The sequence below is a fragment of the Silene latifolia genome, chromosome 10, assembly GCF_048544455.1.
Source record: "Silene latifolia isolate original U9 population chromosome 10, ASM4854445v1, whole genome shotgun sequence".
In the NCBI taxonomy this organism is placed as follows: domain Eukaryota; kingdom Viridiplantae; phylum Streptophyta; class Magnoliopsida; order Caryophyllales; family Caryophyllaceae; genus Silene; species Silene latifolia.
The window spans coordinates 151026117-151045347 of record NC_133535.1 but is presented as its reverse complement, the minus strand read 5'-3'; the positions used below and the strand labels follow the sequence as shown (position 1 = coordinate 151045347).

The 19231-nt window shown below is 37.1% G+C and overlaps 1 long non-coding RNA gene across 1 annotated transcript in view; it reads right to left on the bottom strand.

Moving 5' to 3' along the window:
- The window catches only part of LOC141606386 (uncharacterized), a 130794-nt gene extending 113110 nt beyond the window's left edge, over positions 1 to 17684 (bottom strand). The window contains exon 1 of the long non-coding RNA XR_012526704.1: positions 17268 to 17684. This is a non-coding gene — a long non-coding RNA (uncharacterized LOC141606386). The remainder of the gene's footprint in view (positions 1 to 17267) is intronic.
- Between the last annotated feature and the right edge of the window lie 1547 nt (positions 17685 to 19231).

Genomic DNA, 19231 nt, shown 5'->3' with positions numbered 1-19231 from the left:
TGGGGTAGGGAGTCCAAAATGACGGCGTAACGCCTTAGGACTTGACTTGAATTTTGAAAAGACCCAAAATGTAAAGGAAGACGAGTTTATGACTCGACAGAGTTCCGACTAGGACATAGTCGGTTTGAATTTTGACTCTAAGTTAGCCCGATTGAATTTACATATCTACATTTACACGGTTTGAAAAATATTTTGGTTTTCTTTTTTCTTTTCTTTTTTTTGGACTTTTTTTTTTCGTTTTTTTTTTGTTTTTTTTTTTTACGTTTGGTTTTTTTTTGTATTTGGTTTTGAAATGGGTTTTAGGCCCGAAGTTTGACTCGACAGAGGGACAGAGTTTTGACTGGATTTTGCGCTAATCAAAGGCCTTCTTTTTTCGAAATTTCTGTTTAAAAAAAGGGTTTTGATTTTTTTACAAAAATCGTCATGGTTTCGTTTAGAAATGGTGATCACGTAAGGTACAAACATTTATACAAGCATTATAACGGGATGCTGAGTGCATTTAAAGGGTTTTGGTTTAAAGGGTGGGTTGCCATACCGAACCATCAAACCCGAAGTCTGTGGAGAGGCTCGTACCAAACAAGAGTAAGGCCGATTCCTAGTCCATTTCCTCAAGTAGTGAAGGCCCTTGATACAAACAAGAGTAAGCATCATGGTATGGATGACGTCAATCGCTATCCATCCTTAGGCCCAAATAAGAATTAGGACCGTTTAGATGGGACAATTGGTCGAATGGGTTGGGTTGGGCCTAGGAAGGCCGAATAAAACGATCTAGGAAGACCGAGTTATGAAAACCGACAATTGTCTTGTACAAACTATTCCCTAACCTTGTTCAAGTTTCACCCTTGCTACACGTAAGTGTATTATCCCAGTGAGTCGCCAAGCGTGGACAGCGGGGGCCCACGGGGGCGCTTGGGAGAGAGGAGAAACAAGCGTTTGCATTTTTGTTGGAGTCGCCACCAATTTTTATGGGAAATTGGAACCGTTCGAATACCCCGTGTCATGTCAAGACACAAAGTAGTGACATGAACACTAAGCAATCGTTACCCTTAGCATTCTATGTCTAGAATGACTCTCGTGGATGCCAATGAACACGGGTGTTCACAGATATCTGGAGTAAGGGGTGAGGGTATGTATTAGGAAGCTCTTTTGATCGAACACCTAACCCCGCCCGCCTCGATAGTGGCCTCTACTAATGATTAGGGAAGTTATTCGTACTCGATATATCGTCGATTGTATGCATGCAATGCAATATCCAAGTTTTAATCCTAGCATGTGAAGATTAATACTAAGTCGGTTGACACGTAATTAGCAAACAATTAGGTCGAATTAGGGATTTAATGCTCAATTACATGTGAAAACATTCAAGCAATAAAGGAAATACAATAACTATAAATTACAATAATGGAAATTACAATACTTACAACGGAATAGGCGATTTATGTCGAAAATACCTTTAAAACGGATAATTTGAGAAAAGAATAAAAGAATAGAATTAACGAACAGATCAGAAGGTGATAATACGAATAATAGTAGATTATACGCAAGCTAATTAAACTAGGTCAAACAACAACAGAGTTCAGAGATAGAATTAAACCCGGAACAGGCGCAGCAGAGCTGCGTCCTTTGGAATAGGCGCAGCAGACGCTGCGTCTGTTCCTGACCTGAGTTCTGGCTGTGAAGCCGGAATTGCGTGTTGTTAATATTCGTTGGTAAATTTAAAGATTGATTAGATTATTTACTCGGATGGAAGTGATTAGTACATTATTTACATATGAATGGGTCGTGAAAACAGTAAAACATGGATGAGACGGAATTAAGACGGATTAATTACATGAACGAAGGATTAATTAGCAAACTAAATTAAATTAAACTAAACACGACGAATTAATGACGAACATATGATGATGAACATATACAAATATGCCAACGATGAATTCCAGAAACTCAATATGAACGAATTGAATTTCTAAAACCCGGATTGAATTTAATGACGAAAACCCGCAAATATTGATTACTTGGGATTTAAGTCGAATTTAACGGTGAATTAAACATGTTAGTGAATGATAAATAATATACATGTGAATTATTATGTCAATATGACGAAGAATCAACAAGAAACAAATAAAAGAAAACAACGAACGAGTTTACAGAGGACGAAGGAAGAAGAAAGGAAGCAGGAACTGCGGCAGCCTCACGAAGAGGCGCAGCAGGTACTGCGCTTCTTCGAAGAGGCGCAGCAGTTGCTGCGTCCTTTCTCGACGTCTGTCTACTGGAAATCCGTAAAAAGGGTTTTTAAACAAGGTTTTATAAATCAGTTTTAATGATATATTCGACATAAATCTTACAATTGATGGTACAATAAATAAAATACAATAAATAAAAGAGAGATTTACACCCTCAGACTTACATGTTTGACGAAACGAGAAGGACTAAGATATCGATTAGTGATGCTCGACGCGAATGTAAAGAAAGTGCCCTCGTAAGAGGAAAACGAATAGATTAATTAAGTTGATTGATGTGTAGTTGGTCAAATTGGTCGGTCATGCAAACGAGGCTGGTACTCAGAAGGATCCGAGCTTACGTGGTCGAAAGATCAAGCACGTAGACGCCAAAAAGTAAGAACAAAAGGTCTAGAATGCAAAGGGAGAAGAGAAGGGCGGACACTCGCGTGAGAAATATGAGGAGCGAAGGCTCCTATTTATATTAATCACGTGAAGGAATAGGGTTTCAGAGACTCTTTGGAAGTGAATCGCGGAAAGATATGAAAAAGATAAGAAAACTACGCAGAATAGGACCTGGGAAGAGGCACAGCAAGCACTGTGTCTCTTGGAAGAGGCGCAACACCTGCTGCGTCTGTTCCCAAGTGGTTTCCTCCTGCAGAAGAAAGATTTCCGTGTTTAAGTTATGGTAGGACGGAATAATTTGGTTTTCCTTAATATCTTATGTGAATATTACGGGAAATTGCTTACCAAAGGATTAAGATTGTGAAATATTTATAAAACATGGAATAGAAATATCCGGAACATTCCAGAACATTCTGACTCGGGATTTGACATTTATTGGAAAATGGAGACGGTTTTAGGCTCGGACTCCAAATGTACTCTAATTACTGCCAAAACGACCGTATCGGCACGTAGATGACAACTAAGAGGTAGGCATTAATATTTGAGCAATCACTTGACGATAAACTTACGAACTGTCACAAATCGTTCCGCGTACCAAACATGCAGCCCAATCATCACCGGGTGGTTTCCGGGAGGTGCAGAAACGAGGTGTCTACAGAATCAGAAGGGGAGGAAAGGGAGTAAGTGCCAACACCACCACCCAAAGAGAGAAATACTTTAACACCGCTACTTTGGCAACCAGCGATATCGTTTCCGATGCTACTGCAACTTCCTGCAATATTTGGATTGCAGTGACCAGCTAAGTTCAGTTGAGGTGCCTGACCATTTCCAAATACATTCAGGAAACCAATATTTATGAATTTGTAATTTCTTGTTGCACAAGCGGATGCTAAGGTGCCTTTCCCCATGTTTTGACCCCAGTAAGTGGCGATTCCGGCTCCATTTCAGAGATCGGCTAATAGAGATGTGAGGATTAAGAGTGGTAATGCTAAGACAGCCATGTTGTTGGATTAATCTTCCCAAAACTCCTAAAATTAAATGGTGAAATAAGTGTTGATGTTTCAAATGGAAATACGTAAATTGTTTACGTTTTGGGAGAAGAAACATGTAATGCACAAAGAGTTATAGAATTGTTTTTAATTAAACAATTAATGGTTTGCTAGAAGTTTTAAGAACTTTTAGTATAAATAGATATTGTTGCTAATAGTTTTTATATACACAAAATGCATAGAGACAAATTAGTTTATATTGGTGAGAATACTTCTTGTTCTAAAAGAGAGAAAAGAGAGTGTTCAACATCCATTAGAGATAATAAGAGTGAGATAAAGTTTGAGAGGGAGTGACAATACTAGTGTGTGATTGTACTCTATGAACTTTGTAATTTCTTATTAGTGAATTAATTTGTCGAGAGAGTCGTGGTTTTTCCCTTAGTTGAGAAGGGTTTCCACGTGATAAATTGTGGTGTCACTTTATTTGCTCTTACTTACGTTCATTGTGTGTGTTATTTCGTAGTATCGTTGTTGGGTGAGATTCTTCCCGCACCGGGTTTACAGGACGCTTCTCCAACAGTGGTATCAGAGCCGAAGGTTCTGTATACTGGGAGGTGCGGGAAATTCCGATTTAGGGAGGAACTTATTTATCGTAAGTAAGATGGCAGATAAATTTCATGTTCCATTGTTTGATGGGAAGATGAATTTTATGGTGTGGAAAAGCGCACAGTTGAAGACTTGCTAGTCCAGTCGCGTCTTGATGAGGCTTTGGAATTGACTAAGCCATTAGAGATGAGTGAGTCTAATTGGGAGTCAAAGAAAAAGAAAGTCGTGAGTATGATAAGGTTGGGGGTAGCACCGGAGATTAAGTATAATCTTTTGGGCGAAAAGGAGCCGAGGGCCTTGTTAGAAAAGTTACAAGGCATGTATGCGTCAAAGTCGCTCACCAACCGACTATGTTTACGGTGGGAGTTGTATCAACTCAAGATGGAGGAGGGTGATACAAATTTGCAAGACCACATAAATAAATTCAACCAACTATTGTGTCAACTCTTGAATGCCGATGAGAAGATAACGGATCAAGAGCAAGCTCTCTTGTTATTGGCTTCATTGCCAAAGATTTTTAGACCAATTGTGATGACGATGCTCGTGGGTAAAGAGAAAATTTCTTTGGATGAAGCAATAACGGTGGTAAGAGAAAATTAGAGGATGATGGCAAAAATAGATGGAGATGCATCATTGAGTGATGAGGCGCTAGTGGAAGATGGTTGTGAAAGAGGGAGAAGATCACAAAGACATGAAAATGGCCAAAGAAGTAAATCGAAGTCGCACGCGAGGGACATAGATAGTGTAGAGTGCTACTATTGTCATGAGATGGGCCATATTCAACGAAATTGTCCAATGAGGAAAGAAGACTTGAAAGGGTGAAGTCTTTAAGAAAAAAGTTGGGCAAGGCTAAGGTTGATGTTTTAGGTGATTCTTCCAATATGGTGTGTGGTAATAGTAGTGATGATGAAGGCATATTCTTGACTTCTCAAGATGAGGTGGAGTGTCAAGAAAAATGGGTGATGGATTCAGGTGCCTCTGTGCATGTGTAAAGACCAAGGATCATTTGATACTTTGCAAAATAATGGGGACTTTGGGCATGTTAAAGTGGGTGATGGCCTCAAATTAAAAGTTGAGGGTGTAGGGAGTGTAAGAATGAAACTCCATGATGGCACCATAAGAACTTTAAAAAATGTGAGGTATGTCCCTAAAGCTTGTTCTAACATTATTTCTTTGGGTGTGTTGACGACTCAAAGGAACCAATATGTTGGTTGTGGTAAATGGTGCAAAGTGTATCGTGGGAGAAGCTTGGTGGTGTAAGGGAGGAAGACGAAAAAAAATATTTGCTATGTGGAGGGACATAGCGTGAAAAGGAAGGCCAACGTAAAGAAGAAAGTCCGCTTTTCTGAAATAGTGGAAATTTTTGGAGCTTTGGGTCCAAGGAGGAAATTGTTGGATTAATCTTCTCAAAACTCCTAAAATTAAATGGTGAAATAAGTGTTGATGTTTCAAATGGAAATATGTAAATTGTTTACGTTTTGGAATAAGAAACATGCAATGCACAAAGTGTTATAGAATTGTTTTTAATTAAACAATTAATGGTTTGCTAGAAGTTTTAAGAACTTTTAGTATAAATAGATATTGTTGCTAATAGTTTTTATACACATAAAATATATAGAGACCAATTAGTTTATATTGGTGAGAATACTTCTTGTTCTAAAAGAGTGAAAAGAGAGTGTTCAATATCCATTAGAGATAATAAGAGTGAGATAAAGTTTGAGAGGGAGTGACAATACTAGTGTGTGATTGTACTCTATGAACTTTGTAATTTCTTATTAGTGAATTAATTTGTCGAGAGAGCCGCGGTTTTTCCCTTAGTTGAGAACGGTTTCCACGTGATAAATTGTGGCGTCACTTTATTTGCTCTTACTTACGTTCGTTGTGTGTGTTCCTTCGTAGTATCTATGAACTTATGATGATGTAAGGCTGATGTAAGTAGTAAAGTAGTTAGAGACTAGTAACTATATAAGCATCATAACAGAATTATAACAACTAATTTCTCAGAAATACAAATTAACAACTTCTCTCTCTTATCTCTCTCTATAACAAACTCTCTCAAATATTAGAATTACTAAGCTTCTATATGATCATTAATGGAGAATATGCATCTTCACATGGTATCAGACGAACCATGGGTTTGATTCTGGGTTTCTATGGTTGATTTTGCTCTTTCTCCTACTGCTGTTCATCTCATTGTGAGAATTGTTCTTCTCGAACTCTTATTTTCAGTTCACTTCCGCAAAATTCATCTCTTCTTGATCTTTTTTCTTCGTTTTCTTCGTGATTCTTGTGCGTTCTTCTCTGTATTCCATTCTCCTTGACAATTTTTTAGCTGAATTTCTGTGTCATCATGTCTGCTGATACTAGTGCTTCTGCTGTTGCACCGTATGCTGTTCTTGATGATCCTTTATACATTTGTAGTACTGATCAGCCGACCTTGAAATTAACTGAGATTAAATTCAATGGAAATAATAGTTTTCTTCAATGGAAACGAGAGGTGTATAATGCTTTGATTGCAAAAAACAAAGAAGGTTTTATTGATGGCACATGTCGTGCACCTGCTCAGACTGCTAATACTTATCATCAATGGAGGAGGTGTGATTTCTTGATTATGCGTTGGATAACTAACTCTTTAGAACCTGAAAATGGTGAAACCTTGAAGTATGCTGCTAGTGCTAAAGAAATGTGGCTTGAGTTGTTAGATAGATATGGACAGGTCAATACTCTTGAAATTTACTCCTTGAAGAAAGATTTGGGGCATATTTCTCAAGAAAATACCAGTTTGGTAGAATATTATAGCAAAATGAAAATTGCTTGGGAAAGTATTGATGAATTAGATCCAATTCCTTATTGTACGTGTGGTGCAATGACTAGCTGTACATGTCAGTTGTTGAAAAGGATTCTTGAGAGGGAAAACAACTCAAAGCTTATCCAATTTTTGATGGGACTCAATAATGGTTATGATACAGTCAAAACAACTGTACTGTCTATGGATTCCTTACAACCTCTGAATAAGGCCTTAGGATTAATGCAGAAAATTGAAAAGCAACGACAAATTTTGAGCATACTGTGGTTCCCACTGAGGTTAATGCCTATGCTTCTACTTGATCTCATGATGTTCATCAGGGAGATTGGAAAAGACAGAAGCAGGATGTCTCTCAGGAGAAACCAGTGCCTAAGTTCTACAATGGTTGTCAGAAAGGAGGACATACTGATGATGAGTGCTATCATCAGAAGATATGTGACTATTGTGGCAAGAAGGGACATCTGGTGGCTGCTTGTCATCAAAGAATCAGGCATGCTGCAGCCAAAGGTGGCAGGGGTAGAGGTAGGCATAACTACTCTGGTGGCAGATCCAATGTGTACCACAGGAAAGCTAACAATGCAGATGTTATACAGTCTGATAATCCACTTGATGTTTACACTGCAGGTAGTTCCACTATGATGGGAGTTGACACAGCTGTGGTGACAGGCATTGTTCAGAATGTGATACAACAGATGTATAAGTTTATGTCTGACAAATCATCTACTGGAGATTCTTCTGTGAACTTTGCAGGTACTGATTTGTACTCTGAGGCTTTTACTGTTGCACAAGCTTATGGTCAGTTGGGCTGGATAGTTGATGCAGGTGCATCAGACCATATGACCTCATAAGTTGATATGCTTACAAATGTTAAGTCTTTAAACAAACCTATAGTAATTGGACTTCCTGATGGTTCTATAAAGTTGGTGAATACAGTGGGAGATATAATGTTAACATCTGCTATTCACTTAAGGGATGTTCTAGTGGTTCCTGATTTTAAGCAGAATTTGCTCTCAGCAAGCAAGTTAATTCAGCATACTCCTATGATTGTCTTGATCACATCTGAGCATTGTTTGTTCCAGGACCCTATCAAAATGGAAAAACTTGGCATAGCTATAAGGAAAAGAGGCTTATACTGGTTTACACCAGCTTTGGAGGATAAGAATAAAGTCTCAAGAGTACAAGACTCAAGAGATCTTAGAAAGTCAAGCTATTTGTCAAAATCTAATGCTTGTAATTCTGATTGTAATCTTGAGCTTTTCCACTCTAAACTAGGGCATAGTTCCTTTGATAAATTGCAGCATGTAAAATCTTTGACTGCCAAACCAATGCAGAAATTCAATTGCAGTACTTGTCACTTGTCTAAATTGCATATGTTACCTTTCCATATAAGCAGCTCTTATGCTCAGGGGTTGTTTGATCTTGTTCACATGGATCTATGGGGTCCTTATAGAACACCTACTATCACAGGGGCTAAATACTTTCTTACTATCTTTGATGATCATTCAAGGGTGACCTGGATTTATATGTTCTAGAATAAATTTCAGGTGGCTAGTTTAATTAAAAAAAATTTAGCATATATTGACACACAATTTGGAGGCAAGGTCAAGACATTCAGAAGTGATAATGGTTCTGAATTCTTACAAGAGCAGTACTATGAGTTGTTTAATGAGAAAGGCATTGTGTTGCAAAGGAGTATTGTGGGAAGGCCACAACAAAATGGGCGTGTGGAAAGAAAACATAGACATTTAATTGAAACAGCAAGAGCAATCAGGATTCATGCAAACTTACCAATTAAATTCTGGGGTGAGTGTGTACTTGCTGCAACATACTTAATCAACAAGATGCCAACTTCTGTATTAGGGTGGAAAACCCCATTTGAAGTATTATTTGGCAAACCAGCTACTTATGATGAATTAAGAGTCTTAGGGTGTTTGTGTTATGCACCCATGCCCCTTTCTCAGAAAGATAAATTTGGAACCAAGGGAAGAAAGTGTGTGTTTATTGGCTATCCATTTGGTAAAAAAGGATATAAATTATATGATTTACAGGATCACAAGACCTTTGTGGCCAGGGATGTGATATTTCAGGAAGAAATTTTTCCTTTTAAAGACCAACAGGCTGTTTCAGAAGACACAGGTCACATAGACAATGATTTAGTAGATCTATTTCATCATGATGATCCACTTTCAACAGGGAATATTCCCATACAGGTCAGGGAAACAGCTGCATTTACTAATGAACAACAGATCCAGCAGGACCCTTCCCCTGTCACTGTCACTGATATTCAACAAACAGTCACTAATACTGGTCACTGGTGTCCAACAACCTGCTGTTGAACAGCAACAGAGAACACGAGTCCAGACTGTTACTCCTCCTATCAGGCAGTCATCAAGACCTACTCAGTTATCATTAAGACTTAAGGGATTTCATTGTCCTCAGAAGTTACCAGCTCAGAAGAATTCCTTCCATGCTTATATCTTAGACAATATGGTAGAATTTTCTGAAGAATATGTGAATTCATTGTCTAAAGTCATACATGAAGTTGAACCCTCTACCTACTCACAAGCAAAGAATGATAAGAGATGGTAAGAAGCCATGGACAAAGAACTACAGGCTTTAGAACAAAATGCTACCTGGGTTCTTACTACATTACCAGCAGGCCATAAAGCAATAGGTTCAAAGTGGGTCTATAAAATAAAACACAGGGCAGATGGTTCAGTGGAACGTTTCAAAGCTAGGCTGGTGGCTTAGGGGTTTAATCAAGTAAAGTATAAGGATTATGTACATACTTTTTCTCCTGTTGCAAAATTTGCAACAATCAGAGTTCTTCTTGCTCTAGCAGCTTCTAAGAATTGGCCTTTCTTTCAACTAGACAAACCAGGAGAAGTCTGCAGATTAAAGAGATCACTTTATGGTTTGAAGTAAGCATCTCGTCAATGGAATATTGAATTGACTAAGTTCTTACAAAGCTAAGGTTTTGTTCAGTCTAAACAAGATTATTCTTTGTTTAATAGGGTACATCCAGTGACAAAGAAATTCATCATAGCACTTGTCTATGTTGATGATGTGCTCTTGACATGAGAATCAGTTCAAGAGATTGAGAGCATTAAGATGGGTCTTGATAAAGCTTTTACAATAAAAGACCTAGGAAAAATGAGATATTTTTTGGGTTTGGAAATAGCAAGAAATGACTCTGGTTTGGTCCTTAATCAAAGGAAATATACACTTGACATTATCAAAGATATGCAAATGGAGGATTGCACACCAGCTGATTTCCCAATGCCAGGAGGCCTGAAACTTTCTACTGATTCAGGTGAACTTTTGTCTGATCCAGAGAGATAGAGACGGCTTATAGGCAGGCTGCTTAACTTAAACATGACACATCCTGATATTTCATACTCCACGCAGCATTTAAATCAGTTCTTACAGCAACCACGAGTGCCGCATATCACTACTACAAATCCAGGCAACTACAACGCCCCTTTAACAACGATTATTCACGAAAATCACAATAGACGTTGTAGAATGTATGGCGCGAATTTTACTAAAATTAATTACAACGGGTATGGTTATATAACCGTTGTTATAAGTTTTAACAATGGGTCAAACATGCACAACCGTTGTTAATAATTTGGCGCAAAATTGATGCAAAGTTAGTGAAAAGTTTTCACAACGATTACTTTTGAAACCCGTTGTTAAAACTTATTTAACAACGGTTGTTGTTTTACAATCGTTGTTAAAACGTTTTAACAACGGTTTTTGTTTAACAATCGTTGTCAATACTTTCCATACTATAAACCACACAAACACAAATCAGATACAGCCACAAAACACAAACCTTAACACAAACACAAACACAAACACAGACACAAAACACACACTTTCTCATCGTCTCTTTCTCTCTTTCTCATCGTCGCTTTATCTTCTCGCCGTCACTGTTGATTTCATCGTCTCTTACTTTCTCTAATTATCAGGTAAATCTCGCCGTCACTGTTGGTTTCATCGTCTTTCATCGTCATTATTTTCTTTTTCTAATTATTTCATTTGCATGTATGTGTTTTTATCGATCATTATGTTATTTCTTTAAGTATTATTCACTTAATTAGCTAGTAAAACAAATTAAATAAAATAAAACAAAGAAGAAGCAAGATGATAGAGAGGAATGCATGATAAACTTAATTAATATATATATATATATATATATATATATATATATATATATATAAATACATAAATTAAAAAAAAATTACATTAATAAAAATGCAATTCTTATATTTTCATAGAGAGTCTTATTCTCTTCTATGATATCCGTCCTCTCCTCCTTAGCTATTTGGAGGTTCCGTTCGTGCCAGATTGCTATATCGTCATATAGCCGCAGAATCTTCTTTCGCTCTGTCAAGCCATCTTTTTGGCGTCCTTCAAGATCTGGATCGAGCATCCACAAGGTAGCTCTCAAACTGTCCTCAATGTGGAGCAACCGGCGGATGAAACTGTTGTTGTTCTCGATCATAGTAAGAGTCTTAAGGATGATATCATTCATTTTGTTGATGGAGTTTGGAGTTTGTTTGAAAGATTAATTAGGGTTTATTTGGAGTTTGTTTTAGCAGTTAGGGTTTGGAGATATATAGTGAGATAATAGAATGTTAGTTGAGATCATGCATGTATTTATACTAAGTAATGTGTGGTTTGAGTTGTTTTTTAATTAATATATATGTTAGGAAGTTGTGCCATAATCATCATCATATCTCTCTCTGCTGCTTCAAATCTTATTATAACCCTTCTCATTCCATATTGTCCATTCATATGCATAGGGATGGCAGTAATAATGCATGCATCGGAATTATAACGGGCCGTAATTATGCATGCATCTAATAATATTTAATTTAATTTTTTTTATTTTTTAAAAACAAACAACAACGGTTATTGAGAAACAACCCGTTGTCTTTAGTTATAACAACGGTTTTTTTATTACAATCCTTTGTTATAACTTTCCCTCCAAAATTGAGTCACACTTTCCACAACGGGTTTTTATACTTAAAACCGTTGTTAATAGTTTTAACAACGGGTTCCTTAAGAAAACCAACCGTTGTTAAAACCTTTTACAACGGACGCTTTAACAACGTCCGCTTTTTTATATAACAACGGTTTTTAACCGTTGTTATAGCCTGTATCTGTAGTAGTGTATGCAGGCAACTATCCAGTATCGTTGTTGGGTGAGATTCTTCCCGCACCGGATTTACAGGACGCTTCCCCAACACATGTTTAGTTGTTTACCATATTCTTATGTGCTGCCTGGTTTATATAATGCAGAAAAAAGGTCATTTTATCAATTATTTGGTAGAATAGTAAACATAATACTCCTCATACACAAATACAATCCACCCAAGTGGAATATTATAATGGCTTGTGTGTGAGGAGTATTATGTTTACTATTTCTAATGGAGAAGAATGATGGAATACTAATTTAGATCTAGCAAAACTGACCCAATTCGAATAATCCGGCCTGACTTGGCCTAACTTGACCCGATATTGTCGTAGACGAACCGATATGGCTTAAAAAGTTGATAATAATCCCTCCTCGATCCGAACTCGACCCGTTTCTTCCAAACTCGAATAGAATTGACCTGAATCCGACTGGTTGACCCGTTTGCCAGGTCTATATACCAGAGTACTATAGTACTCGTACTATTATGGCTATATGCTAAACAAGTTGGGTAGATGTGGAAATAACATAGAGTAAATCAAATTTGTAGTCAATGAAACATCAGCATCAGAAAGGTGTACATTCATTCTGATGACTTATTGGCAGATGCATTGACCCATTGACTTCAAATTGCATGTTTAACATTTACTCAGACGAACGAAGTTTATGTTTTGACTCGGGTTTTTACCCAACGCACAGCTAAGATTAACAAATAACAATAAATCTCCGAGAAAAGGGTTCAGTGAATATCAATTAGATTATAGAAGAGAAATGGGATTTTACAGGGAATAAAATGACGATGTGAAAATACTTAATCGACGTTATTTAGCAATTGGGAAAACGAAATATGAGTCAAATTGGATCAAATTCACAAATAATTACATAAATACAAGCTAATCATAGATTTTGATACATTCATTTCAAAAGGTTGGAAAAATCCTTTGAATGCAACTCAAGCTTGTGCCATCACAGGAATTCGTCGTGGTTCTGTTGGAAGCTGATATCGTTCAGCTGTCACAAATCTGCGCACTGGTGTTGCTGGGACGTCTGGTAGCGCTATTACTATGTCAGTCCGACGATCCATATGATCAAGAGAATTACCATGATTCTGAAACTCAGTAGTAGTACGCGAAATGTATCTGCTGTTATTTTTGGAAATCGAAATAAGGTAATTAATGATTCCAAGAGATGCAGCACCAAAAGAAAATGCAGCAGCTGCACCAAATATCCCAGGTTTAACCTTGTAACAGTTTGTATTATCAACCCAGATACTGCGTAATGACGACACACGGCCTGACTCAGGGAATTGAACGCCGTACTGTTTATCATCCATACAACAGTTTTTCTCGCTGATTCTACATGTTTATTTCGAGGGGTACAAGTGATAAAATCTCAAAAACATAATTACCAGGAGAAGACGAAAGCGAAAATGGAAAGTATATGTGAAGAGGAGGAAGAAGAATTCCGTCTGCTGCAACAACCACAGTCAGTTGAGATACTTACGATGATTTGAGCAAAAATGACAGAAACTGAAGCTGCAACCAACAGGTAGAATCTTCACCTGTCCAAAACATCGAGTAACTCTAGCTTCGGCCCTGAACATAAATAGGTTAATTAACAAGCAGTTAGAACCTTACCATTGTCTTATCAGGGGCGAACTCGAGCAGAAGGCCCACCGCGGTTGAAATCACACCCAAGATGACTACAACAATGCAAACTGCTATCGACTTGCATTGCATCATCTTCATTTTTCAGCATAAACTCGATAATAGGAATAACTAAGAACCTTTTGAACATGCAATTAGACGGCCCTAGATAGATACAAGCTGTCTATCAAGGGATATTCTTTAAGGCTGACGGCCGAGACATATAATGTGATGAGTTGGTATGGTTTTCATAATTAATTTATTTAAGATTCATAATTTAATATTGGTAATTTTTGAGGAATAATACAGAACATATTCACAGGAGTTGACTTTATCATTGTTGCAGAAGTATGCTTGTTGTTGACTTAAGCTATAGATAATTGGATAATTTAAGTGATCATTCTTTCAAGTTTGTGATGTTAAGGATTTGATTAATCTTCTTAAGGAATCCAACAGCTACGCAACTACGAGACCTTGTTAGGTCGGTCACTATAACTTTTTAACGACTCTCTTAAGACGGCCCTGTGCATATACGGAGTACATGCACAGGACTTTACTCTGGTGACCGGTGTTAAACATATAACGCGGTCACTATAACTTTTTATCAATAAGGAACCATCGTTACCAAAATGCCTAAACAACTCCCTATAACACGGGTAATATTGAAAGCAGATACACAAGACTTTACTCTGGTGACCGGTGTTAAACATATAACGCGGTCGCCCCTCATAAACCAGACCCATATACATCAAACTTCATTATTGATCAGGAATTATAAAGAAGCTGTAAACTATGCACTTATGGATCAAGTATTGATGTTACAGCAAAATTATGAAGAAGCTTAAACTACACACTTATTGATACAAAGATTAAGAAAGTAGCTTTAAGATCTCCTCCAAGCTCTAGCTATGTTAACAACCCATATAACATACACCCTGTCTTCAATATCTTCATAGAATCGGAAATAGGCATGTCTCCAAGATCTCTTCACAACTAAAGTGCCACAAACTCCCCAAAATCCTACGATGAATCCAAGTATCACACTTATGTAAACTCCCAGCATAAAGTTGTCTTTCGTGTCTTGCTCGTGGTAACCATTTGGCGCGATGGCGGGTGCTTCATCTCCAGCACAAGCAGGGAGCGGTGCTCCACAAAGCCCGGGATTTCCCATGTAACTTGATGCATCAAAGCTTTGCAATTGGGTACCGACTGGAATCTTTCCGGTCAAGTTATTGTCGGAAATATCGAATGCCGTTAGATAGCTAACTTGAGCTAAACTTGCTGGGATTTCTCCGGTAAGATGGTTATGTGATAAATCAAGTGACTCCAAAGAGGTCAGTTGACCTATTCTTGGCATAATAAAACCGGTAAGATTATTTCGTGATAGATTTAAGAATTTTAATCCAACGAGACTTGATATACCTTCTGGAATATGACCTTCTAGCTTATTGTTGGAAATATCAATGCCTTTAAGTAATCCTAATGAATCAATGCCAACAAATATCTGTTCATTTCTTTTCCACATCACGCGTGTATTATCATCGCTGTAACCACTGGGTAGATTATATTCCAACAGATTAGACATGCTTACCAGTTTGTATAAACATTTTGGAATAGTACCAGAGATGTGATTGCCTGAAAGGTCCATGAGTTGAAGTTGTGAAAGATCACAAAAACTTGTAGGAAGGACTCCGGTAAAACCATTATTTTGTAGGTTAAGAATGAGAAGATTCCTGAAACTATGCCCAAAGCTAGGGGGTATGTGACCAACCAATGAGTTATTTGCAACGTCAAGAAATATCAAGGACTTGCAATTTACTAGGGAAGCTGGTATTTCACCTGATAGATTATTGTTACTCAAGTGTAAACCTTGAAGTTGGTCTAACGCACCCATAGAGGTTGGTAAGTTTCCCCAAAGACTATTGTTCTCCAGATACAAGAAAACTAATTGATCAAAATTGCTCCAACAGTTCGGAAACTTTTCTGAAAGCAAGTTGTTGGATATATCAAGTTCGAAAAGAGGACTTCTGATAACTTGTGTGTGTGGGCACAATAAATTAAAAAGGCCTTCTGAGAACTTGTTATTGTTTAGATATAGATGTGATACATTATTTCTTAGAAATGAGGGTATTACACCTTCCAAGAAGTTGGAACTCAAGTCAATTTGAGGGGAGTTATTAAAGATGATTGATACATCTGGAATCATACCATAAATCATATTGCGATACATGAATAGAATCACAATTCTCGACAACAAGCTCGAGCTCCAAAAGGAAAGAGGAATAGTGTCTGAAATACTAGCATTGGATATATCAAGCACCAACAAGTTTTTTTGAGTTGTAATCCATCTTGGAAAATAAGGGCCTATCTTGCATGAACTTAGAAGTAGCTTATCGAGCTGAAATGGAGGAATCCAATCAACACTAATGTTAACCACAACTTCTTTGTTACGTGACAAACCCAAAGCACGTAGTTTTGAAAGGCTTGATAAGTGGGCAATTGTGAGAGTTCCATTCAATGAATTAGAAGAAAGACCCAATATCTCGAGCATCGTAAGTTTCCCAAGGGATTGAGTAATGGTCCCATTCAGGTTATTTCCGCCAACTTTTAATTCCCTTAAGAAATAAAATGCCTCAATGCTGTCTGGAATCGAGCCCCAAACTTGGTTGTTATATAATATTAGAGACACTAATGCCTTGTGAGGACATGTAGAAAAGGATTGGAGGATGTCAGAGAACTTGTAGTTGAGATTGGTAAATCTCATGTTCAAGGTTTGCAAGCTACATAAGTTATCAAGAAGTTTCATAGCATGTAAAGATAATTGCAGATTATTAGCAAACATTTGGTTATAGGAGAGGTCAAGATATATAAGGTTGGTCTCAAGTCCACTCAAGTTGAACAACCACTCAAATATTGACGTGTCATTCAAGTTATTAGAATTAAGGTCGATGACAGTAAGGGTTGTTGATGAATTAATATATGAAAGAGAAGAAGGTGAGTTTTGAGACAATTGACAACTACCCAAACGAAGCTCTCGTAAAGAAGGTAGGTTGTTAACAATAGAGAGCCAAATGTTTGTAGTTGCACTCAGATCAATACCACTCAAGTCCACTTCCCTTAACAACCTCATACGCGAAAGCCACCACAAGTTATCCACCCTCATATGGTATTCATTTGAAAGTTCAAGTTCAACATTAAGATCGAGGGATGTTAATCTGGAAAGATTTCCGATCTCTTGAGGAATAACACCCCAAAACCCAGAGTGGGAGAGGTTAAGTTGCTCTAAACTAGCAAGTGAACCTATAAACTTGGGTAATTGCCCACTGAAATTATTATTACTGAGGTCCAAATATTTCAAATGCTTCAAATTAATCAGAGAAACACTGAGTGTACCTTCAAAACAAGGATTGTAGGATTGCGCAATGCCATCGATATAGTCGGAACCAGGACCACGAAGTTTGATACCAATGACATGACCGGATTGGGTGTCGCAGCGAATACCGGGCCATCGGCAGCAATCCTGAGTGTGTCTCCAAGAATCGAGAAGTCCACAATGGTCAACACTAATGCCCTGTTTGAAGTGAAGCAGAGCATCTCTCTCACTCTCCACACATTGAAAGTGGGTTTTATTAACCTCAAATGATCCGGCATGGCAACTATAGGATGTTAGCCAAACACTGAAGAGTAAAATGAGAAGGTGTTTATATGATTCACGAAAGAAATGGGCAGTCATTGTTATTCAAAATGGTGGAAGTATAAATATAATTAATTCGAGAATAGTGTTTATTATATTGATTTTTTTTGGTAACAATAATGTTTATTATATTGATTAGAAGCTGGTTGTGTGCATTTATTTATAGTAGAATGCAGTCCATAATTTTAATCACAGTCTACTTTGATGGAGATAATGGAGTCTTGGCCTAGGTATCATCGAGACGGATACGTGACACGACATCCCATAAAATTTAGGTCAAAACATGTTATTTAAATTTAATAAAGTTACTCCCTCTAATCCAATCCAAATTACCCACTTGCTTTTGGTTGGTCTTCGAAGGGACACTTTGACCGCGTTTTTCATCATTTGTATATAATTTTTTTTTTGCAAAAAAATATAACATATGAAAGATATTTTCATAATACAACTAAATATGTGAATTTTATCGTTCAAAATTTTATATTTTTCTATGAATTAACGGTCAAACGTTTCAAAGTTTGACCTCCAAAAAACAAGTGGGTAATTTGGATTGGATTGGAGGGAGTATATTTTATAGTATATATGTACGATTTTATTTTTGAAAATATATTTGTTATTAAATTTAATAAAATTTATATTTTATAGTTAAATATAATGGTGAATGGTTGAATGTTCGCTCTTGGTAAGTCTTGGTCTTCTGATATTATTTTTAATCATGATTGATACTTTTATGGTTAAGGTTGAACAAAAGTCTTGGTCAACTTTTTTTTTTTTAATCATGATTAATTAAACCTCTTCTAGAATATATAAGGATTAGCTAAGTAAGCTTAGGTGTTTCACCAAGTCTCACTTGTAACAGGTATATCCGTCACAAGCTTACGATGACAGGTTAAGTATTATTCATGTGGGTAGATAAGACAAAATAGATTGCTATTCTCTAAACACTCTGCTTTTGTTTTATCTACCCAAATAGATAGTACTTGACCCGTCGCAAACTTGCGATGGATATGCCCGTCACAAATTAGAATTTATGTAGGCGTTTAGGGATGCCTCATAGACAAAATCACTGTTAACTACAGTTGAAACGAGAAGAAAAAACAATTTTTCTCTATCGAATAATCATTGGACAGTTAAGTAAAATTAGGACCCAAACACAACGGGAGGAGTGACTCGACTTGAAAACAACTCGACCCAAAAATAACCTGATCCAAAATCCTACTCGAATGACCCATATCCTTCAAATGTTTGCAGTAAGATAAATGTGAGATTATCAAAGAATGTTGAATCTTCGTTCTAATTGATTGATGAGTTGATCTATGGTTTTAAGTCTCGGTCTTCTGGAGTGTAACTTGGGCTAACCTTTTCTTTTCCACGAAGAGTAATACGCATTTTCGAGGACCGTGGACCGTGGGGTAGTTAAAGAACGAATTTGAGTGCACGGCATTATTAAAGGTAAAATCAAGCCGTCAATTAAGGCTTACGGTCAAGACATATAATGCGATGAGTTGGTATGGTTCTTACATCATCATTAATTTATATTTTATCCGGACTCGTTAGAGCTACCTCAATTTATTATCAAATTTTATTTTTTTTAGGCTACATTAGACTTCCTTAACTCCTATGTTTATCACTCATACCGAAATGTTAAAATTTATCAACAAAT